This window comes from Mustelus asterias, chromosome 9 (assembly GCF_964213995.1).
Source record: "Mustelus asterias chromosome 9, sMusAst1.hap1.1, whole genome shotgun sequence".
In the NCBI taxonomy this organism is placed as follows: domain Eukaryota; kingdom Metazoa; phylum Chordata; class Chondrichthyes; order Carcharhiniformes; family Triakidae; genus Mustelus; species Mustelus asterias.
The window spans coordinates 7,223,912-7,232,219 of NC_135809.1; positions in this window are offsets into that span (position 1 = coordinate 7,223,912).

The following is an 8,308-nucleotide window of genomic DNA, read 5'->3' on the forward strand; positions in this document are numbered from 1 at the left end:
CAGCAGTGCTAACCACTGTGCCACCACACCCACCCCCCTCCTCCCTCCCCCTCCCCCTCCCCTCCTCCCTTTCAAACACTCCTTAAAATCAACAAATTGACACATGAAGATGACTATTAAGAAATTCTTGTACGATTTAGTTAATTCAGGGCATTTGCTGGAACTGGCTTTGTTTCTGTGGACAGAGGATAGGTTATCTTTCCTCTGTTTCAATTATCCAAATACTGGTTAATAAATAACAGTTTAGAACATAACCCATGGCTTAAGTGTGCATTCATCCAACTGCTCTCTGAAGATCACGTGAGCTGAGAAATTTAATAGTTTTTTTTTGAACAGATGATTGATTTTGAGCTGGGAATCCAACATACTGTGAGAGAGTTTTCCAAAGGGAACTGATAAGCTGTCAGCAACATTGAGACTGAAGGATTGCAGCAAACTGGTAGCAAAATGTTCAGACAAGAGACTGGTTGAAAGTACCTTAGTTAAAGGTGTTACAAAGTAAAGGGAACAAGAATAAGTGAGACAGAGAGAGAACATAATAGCAAAAAGATATCACACTAGTCAATCTCTTCTGCCCACGCACACAGAGTGTAGATTCCGATGGAGTACAAAGACTTGTATATAATGCATTCCATCGCCACAGGACCTTTCAAAGCGCTTTGTACAGTCATTGAAGTACTTTTGTAGGTACAGTCAGTCTTATAACGCAGCAGTAGTTCGGAAGATTGGGAAATAATTAGACCAAGGTGCCCGGAATTGATTCAGTCCCTATTGTAAAGTCACACAGGCTGTCCCTTAATATAATTTAAATCTCAAGTGAGCAGACCTTAAACCTGCTCCAAACACACACCTTTCTTTGTGTTTTCCGGAATAGAAATGTGACAAAGAAAGGTGTATTTTTCTGTATAATATTGCAGCAAGAGTAGATGGTTTGGGCTGCGCTCGGTAACATTTCAATAATAAAACTTCCGCAACTGAAACAAGCCTCTCGCCCCCAGAGGAACTCACCCCAATGGACAAGAAACTCAACTCAACTCAACTCTCAAAAACTTCAACTCACCGCCGCTGCAGGGAGATGCTGCCGGTCCCCGGCCCGGGGAGTGAGCAAACTCAGACACAGTGCGATCCCACACACAGTCCCACCCATTGCACAGTGCGATCCCACACACAGTCCCACCCATTATACAGTGCGATCCCACACACAGTCCCACCCATTATACAGTGCGATCCCACACACAGTCCCACCCATTATACAGTGCGATCCCACACACAGTCCCTCCCATTGCACAGTGCGATCCCACACACAGTCCCACCCATTGCACAGTGCGATCCCACACACAGTCCCTCCCATTGCACAGTGCGATCCCACACTGAGTCCCACCCATTGCACAGTGCGATCCCACACTGAGTCCCACCCATTGCACAGTGCGATCCCACACACAGTCCCTCCCATTGCACAGTCCGATCCCACACACAGTCCCTCCCATTGCACAGTGCGATCCCACACACAGTCCCTCCCATTGCACAGTGCGATCCCACACACAGTCCCTCCCATTGCACGGTGCGATCCCACACACAGTCCCTCCCATTGCACAGTGCGATCCCACACTGAGTCCCTCCCATTGCACAGTCCGATCCCACACAGTCCCTCCCATTGCACAGTCCGATCCCACACAGTCCCTCCCATTGCACAGTCCGATCCCACACTGAGTCCCTCCCATTGCACAGTCCGATCCCACACACAGTCCCTCCCATTGCACAGTCCGATCCCACAGAGCCCCTCCCATTGCACAGTCCGATCCCACACACAGTCCCTCCCATTGCACAGTCCGATCCCACACACAGTCCCCTCCCATTGCACAGTCCGATCCCACACTGAGTCCCCTCCCATTGCACAGTCCGATCCCACACTGAGTCCCCTCCCAGTGCACAGTCCGATCCCACACAGCCTCCTCCCCCATTGCACAGTCCAATCCCACAGAGCCCCTCCCATTGCACAGTCCGATCCCACACTGTGTCCCCTCCCAGTGCACAGTCCGATCCCCCACACAGTCCCCTCCCATTGCACAGTCCGATCCCACACTGAGTCCCCTCCCATTGCACAGTCCGATCCCACACTGAGTCCCCTCCCAGTGCACAGTCCGATCCCACACAGCCTCCTCCCCCATTGCACAGTCCAATCCCACAGAGCCCCTCCCAGTGCACAGTCCGATCCCAATTCCTCCTTCAGTTCAGGTGCAGAAACTCTCAGCCCCGAGCCTGATACTTTCTCCCCCTCCCCCCAGTGTCGGGGAGGTGAGGGGGGGTGGGGAGGTCGGGCAGAACCCACACTATGGGCTGGGCTGGGAGATCCCTCTGAAAATGCCACATTGGACTCACAATGTTCCTGTTTCTCCAATAGTGAAATGGAAATGGGGTGCTCATGGCTCGGAAGGGTGCGAATAGCGACACATGAAAAGATCAGAATGTGTTCATGGCAGAATAAAGCTAAGCAATGTGTCAAAGTACACCTGCAACAGGTAACAGATAGCCCCGGTGAGGTGGCGAGGTGCGGTTTGACAAGACAAATGAGCAGGAAGTGATTAAAAAGGAAAACCAAAATCCATGGAAGAAATGAAAATTAATTGATAAGAATTAAAAATGGGGCGAAGGTGGAGGACAGAGTTCACAGTCTGATGCTGTTGGACTCAATGTTAGAAGGCTGCAACTTGCCAAATTTGATTTTCTTCATGGACTGTGAGAGCAAAGAAAAAGAAAATTACAGCACAGGACCAGGCCCTTCAGCCCTTCAAGCCTGCACCGACCATGCTGCCCGACTGAACTAAAGCCCCCTACCCTTCCGGGGACCATATCCCTCTATTCCCTTCCTATTCATGTATTTGTCAAGACGCCCCTTAAAAGTCAAAAACCTGTTTTGCCAAGCACCTGGAATCTGGTTCTCAACCCTTCTCCCAAGGTAAAACATGTCTATCTACTCTGTCCAGAGCTCTCAAGATTTCTATTTATTTATACTTAAGAACAAAGAACAATGAAAAGTACAGCACAGGAACAGGCCCTTCAGCCCTCCAAGCCTGTGCCTGTTATGATGCCCTAACTAAACTTAAACAAACCTTCTGCCCTTGCTCAGTCCGTATCCCTCTATTCCCTCCCTATTCATGTACCCATCCAGATGCTTCTTAAATGTTGCTAATGTGCCTTCTTCCACCACCTCCTCTGGCAGCGCGTTCCAGGCACCCATCACTCAGCATGAAAAACTCCCCCCCCCCCGCACACCTCCCTTAAACTTTCCCCCCTCACCTTGAACCTGTGTCCCCTTGTAATTGACACTTCCACCCTTGGAAAAAGCCTCTGTCTATCCACTCCTTCTATGCCTCAATTTTTTAGACCTCTATCAGGTCTCCCCTCAGCCCCCGTCTTTCCAGTGAAAACAATCCTAGTTTATTCATCCTCTCCTCATAGTCAATGCCCTTGAGACCAGGCAACATCCTGGTCAACCTTCTTTGCACTCTCTCCAAAGCTTCCACGTCCTTCTGGCAGTATGGTGACCAGTATAAACAGTATATTTTAAAATTGTGTCTACAACATGCTAACGCTTCTTTTAACACTTTTAAATCACATTCCATCAAAGTTAAAGCTTTTCGGAACCACATCCCATTGATTCATTCTCCTGATTTGATCAGTTACTAGTCTCCACCGCATTGACTACGGAAGTTCATCAGCTTCTCATGGGCCACTGGGTATGGGCAATAATACTGGTCTCCTTAGTGACACTGACATCCTGAGAACAAACAAAATAACAAGGCAGAAAACACATCTTTGGTTTAGCAGCAGATTACATTGTGCACCATCCAGTTTGATTTGATTTTGATTTGATTTATTGTCACATGTACTATATACAGTGAAAGGTATTGTTTCTTGCACGCTATACAGACAAAGCATACCATTCATAGAGAAGGAAACGAGAGAGTGCAGAATGTAGTGTTACAGTCATAGCTGGGGTGTCGAGAAAGATCAACTTAATGCAAAGTAAGTCCATTCAAAAGTCTGACAGCAGCAGGGAAGAAACTGTTCTTGAGTCGATTGGTATGTGACTTCAGACTTTTGTATCTTTTTCCCGACAGAAGAAGGTGGAAGAGAGAATGCCCGAGCTGCGTGGGGTCTTTAATTATGCTGCTGAGGCAGCAGGAAGTGTAGACAGAGTCAATGGATGGGAGGCTGGTTTACGTGATGGATTGGGCTACATTCACAACCTTTTGTAGTTCCTTGCGGTCTTGGGCAGAGCAGGAGCCTATACCAAGCTGTGACACAACCAGAAAGAATGCTTTCTATGGTGCATCTGTAAAAGTTGGTGAGACTCGTAGCTGACATGCCCAGTTTATGGGAGCAATGCCACAGGAGATCCCATGATCTAAGAAAGGAAGATATTTAGAGTTACGTAGGATTTCCTAAAAATGTTACACCGAGCATACCATCAATGCTTGTTGTAAAATGCCTGTCTCGGTTACTGTAAATAAAACTGAACGATTCCAGCATTAATTTCAAGAACACAATCTAAAAAGATACTTTTACAATTCAGCAGCAATAAAAACCTTGTGAATTACACAGCTACATTCTTAACTTACCATGGGCAAGACAATGAAATGCTGTAATAAATATACATCCTATAGAACTTTACATATGCACATAATTCCTCACACTTTCAGATGACTACTATTATTGGGTGGCACAGTGGTTAGCACTGCTGCCTCACAGCGACAGGGACCCAGGTTCAATTCCTGGCCTCGGGTCACTGTCTGTGTGGAGTTTGCACGTTCTCCCCATGTCTGCGTGGGTTTCCTCCGGGTGCTCTAGTTTCCTCCCACAGTCCACAGATGTGTTGGTTAGGTTGATTGGCCATGTTAAATTGCCCCTTAGTGTCCCAGGATGTGTAAATTAGAGGGATTAGCTGGGTAAATGTGTGGGATTGTAGGGATAGGGCCTGGGGTGGGATTATTGTCAGTGCAAACTCAATGGGCTGAATGGCCTCCTTCTGCACTATTGGGTTTCTATGATTCGCCAATGTATACTTTTTGGAAACAGAGAATAGGCGCAGGAGTAGGTCATTCAGCCCTTTGAACCTGCTCCACCATCCAATATGATCATGGTTGATCCTCTATCTCAGTGCCATATTCCCACTTTCTCCCACTACCCGTTGATGTCACTAAAATCTAAAAAGGAGCCTAAACGAATAAAATTAGTCAAAGCATTTGCTGAAAACATTTCATTTACCATTAAACTTTCATGACCTCTAAGTTACTAATCAGAGGAACATAGAACTTGGGAGCTGGAGTAGGCCATTCAGCCCTTCCAAGCCCGCTCAGCTCCACTTGATAAGATCATGGCTGATCTGATTGTGGTCTCAACTCCACTTTCCTGTCTGTTCCCTATAACCCTGGACTCCTTTGTCTACTGAAAAACTCTCTCACTCAGTCTCAAATATAGATGCAATGACCCAGCCTCAAATAAATACAATGACCCAACCTCCACTGCTTTCTGGAAAATTCCACAAATTAGTGATTCAGAAAATAAATTATCCCAATCTCAATCTTGAAATGGAGACCTTATTCTTGTACTATGTCCCAAGTTCTAGTCTCCGCCAGAAGAGGAAACATCCTCCAGGTATCCAGTGCATTAAGTTTCCTCAGCATTTTGTACGCTTAAATAAGATCATCTCTCATCCTTGTAAATTCCAATGCATAGGCCCAACCTGTTCAACCTTCCTTCATAAGATCAGCCTGTCATCTCAGGAGTGAGTCAAGTGAACCTCCTCTGAACTGCAAACACAATTATATCAATTTTCAAATAAGGAGACCAAAAGTGTTCACAGTAATCCAGACTTAGGCTCACCAAGGCCCTGTGCAACTTCAGTAAGACTTCTCTTACAAAAGCAAAATTTTGCAGAGCTGAAATAAAGACAAAGAATGCTGGAAAAACTCAGCAGGTCTGGTAGCATCTGTGGCGAAAGAGTTAACATTTTGAGTCTAATGTGACTCTTCATCAGAACTCTGTTTTTCCCTCTCCACAGTTGCTGCCAGACCTGCTGAATTCTTCCAGCATTCTCTGTTTCCTTGCTTTTATATTTCATTATTCTTGCAATAAACACCAATTTCTGTCAATTACTAAGTAAATGCCTTATGACTCTTTTGAAAAAGCATATTTGCCTACACTTCATGACATGCAAATCTTATGTCTTGGTGTCACATATCAACTTTCCATCATAAATATAAGAACATATGGAAATGGAGGAGGTGATGGCCTAGTAGGGAGAAAATGGAGTCAACGTTGAATAGACGACCCTTCGTCTAGTGGCACTATTGGTAAACTATTAATCCAGAGACTCAGCGAACGTCCTGGGGACCCAAGTTGGGTGGGAGGGTGAACTGTGACGAGGATGCAGAGATCCTTCAGAATAGTCTGGACAGGTTGAGCGAGTGGGCAATTCAATGGCAGATGCAGTATAAGTTGGATAAATGTGAGATTATTCACTTGGAAGCAAAAGCAAGGCGGCAGGCTGTAAATTGGGAGAGGGGAGTGTGCAGCGGGACCTGGGTGTCATTACGTACCAGTCACTGAAGGTAAGCGTGCAGGTGCAGCAGGTGGTAAAGGCGGTAAATGGCATGTTAGCCTTCATTGCGAGAGGTTTCCAGTACAGGAGCAGGGATGTGTTGTTGCAATTATACAGGGCCTTGGTGAGGCCACACCTAGAGTATTGTATGCAGATTTGGTCTCCTTTTCTGAGGAAGGATGTTCTTGCTCTCAAGGGAGTGCAGCGAAGGTTTACCAGGCTGATTCCGGGGACAGCGGGATTGATGTATGAGGAGAGATTGACTCGGTTAGGATTGTTTTCGCTGTAGTTCAGACGAATGAGGGGGGATCTCATAGAGACTTATAAAATTCTAACAGGACTAGGCAGAGTAGATGCAGGGAGGATATTCCCAATGGTGGGGGACTCGTGAACCAGGGGTCACAGTCTGAGGATTCAGGGTAGACCATTTAGGATGGAGGTGAGGAGACATTTCTTCACACAGAGTGGTGAGCCTGTGGAATTCATTACCACAGGAAGTAGTTGATGCCAAAACATTGAATGTATTCAAGAGGCAGCTGGATATAGCACTTGGGGCAAATGGGAACAAAGGTTATGGGGAGAAAGCAGGATTAGGCTATTGAGTTGGATGATCAGCCATGATCGTGATGAATGGTGGAGCAGGCTCAAACGGCCTCCTCCTGCTCCCATCATCTATGTTTCTATGATCCGGATTCGAATCTCACCACGGCAGATGGTGGAATTTGAATTGAATAAAAATATCTGGAATTAAGAATCTACTGATGACCATGAAACCATTGGCGATTGTCAGAAAAACCCATCTGGTTCATTAACGTCCTTGAGGAAAGGAAATCTGCCGTCCTTACCTGGTCTGGCCTACAAAGTGATTCACTTTGGAAGGAGTAACAGGAATACAGAGTACTGGGCTAATGGTAAGATACTTGGTAGTGTGGATGAACAGAGGGATCTGGGTGTCCATGTGCATAGATCCCTGAAAGTTGGCACCCAGGTTGATAGGGTTGTTAAGAAGGCGTACGGTGTGTTAGCTTTTATTGGTAGAGGGATTGAGTTTCGGAGCCAGGAGGTCATGCTGCAACTGTACAAAACTCTGGTGCGGCCGCACTTGGAGCATTGCGTACAGTTCTGGTCGCCGCATTATAGGAAGGATGTGGAAGTGTTGGAAAGGGTGCAGAGGAGATTTACCAGGATGTTGCCTGGTATGGTGGGAAAATCGTATGAGGAAAGGCTGAGGGGCTCGAGGTTGTTTTCGTTAGAGAGAAGGTAGTTAAGAGGTGACTTAATAGAGGCATACAAGGTGATCAGAGGATTAGATAGGGTGGATAGTGAGAGCCTTTTTCCTCGGATGGTGATGCCTAACACTAGGGGACATAGCTTTAAATTGAGGGGTGATAGATATAGGACAGATGTTAGAGGTAGGTTCTTTACTCAGAGAGTAGTAAGGGCGTGGAATGCCCTGCCTGCAGCAGTAGTAGACTCGTCAACATTAAGAGCATTCAAATGGTTATTGGATAAACATATGGATGATATTGGAATAGTGTAGGTTAGATGGGCTTTAGATTGGTTTCACTGGTCGGCGCAACATCGAGGGCCGAAGGGCCTGTACTGCGCTGTAATGTTCTACATGTGACTCCAGAGTTACAGCAACCTGGTTGACTCTCAACTGCCCTCAGGCAACTAGGGATGGACAATAAATGCCAGCCAACC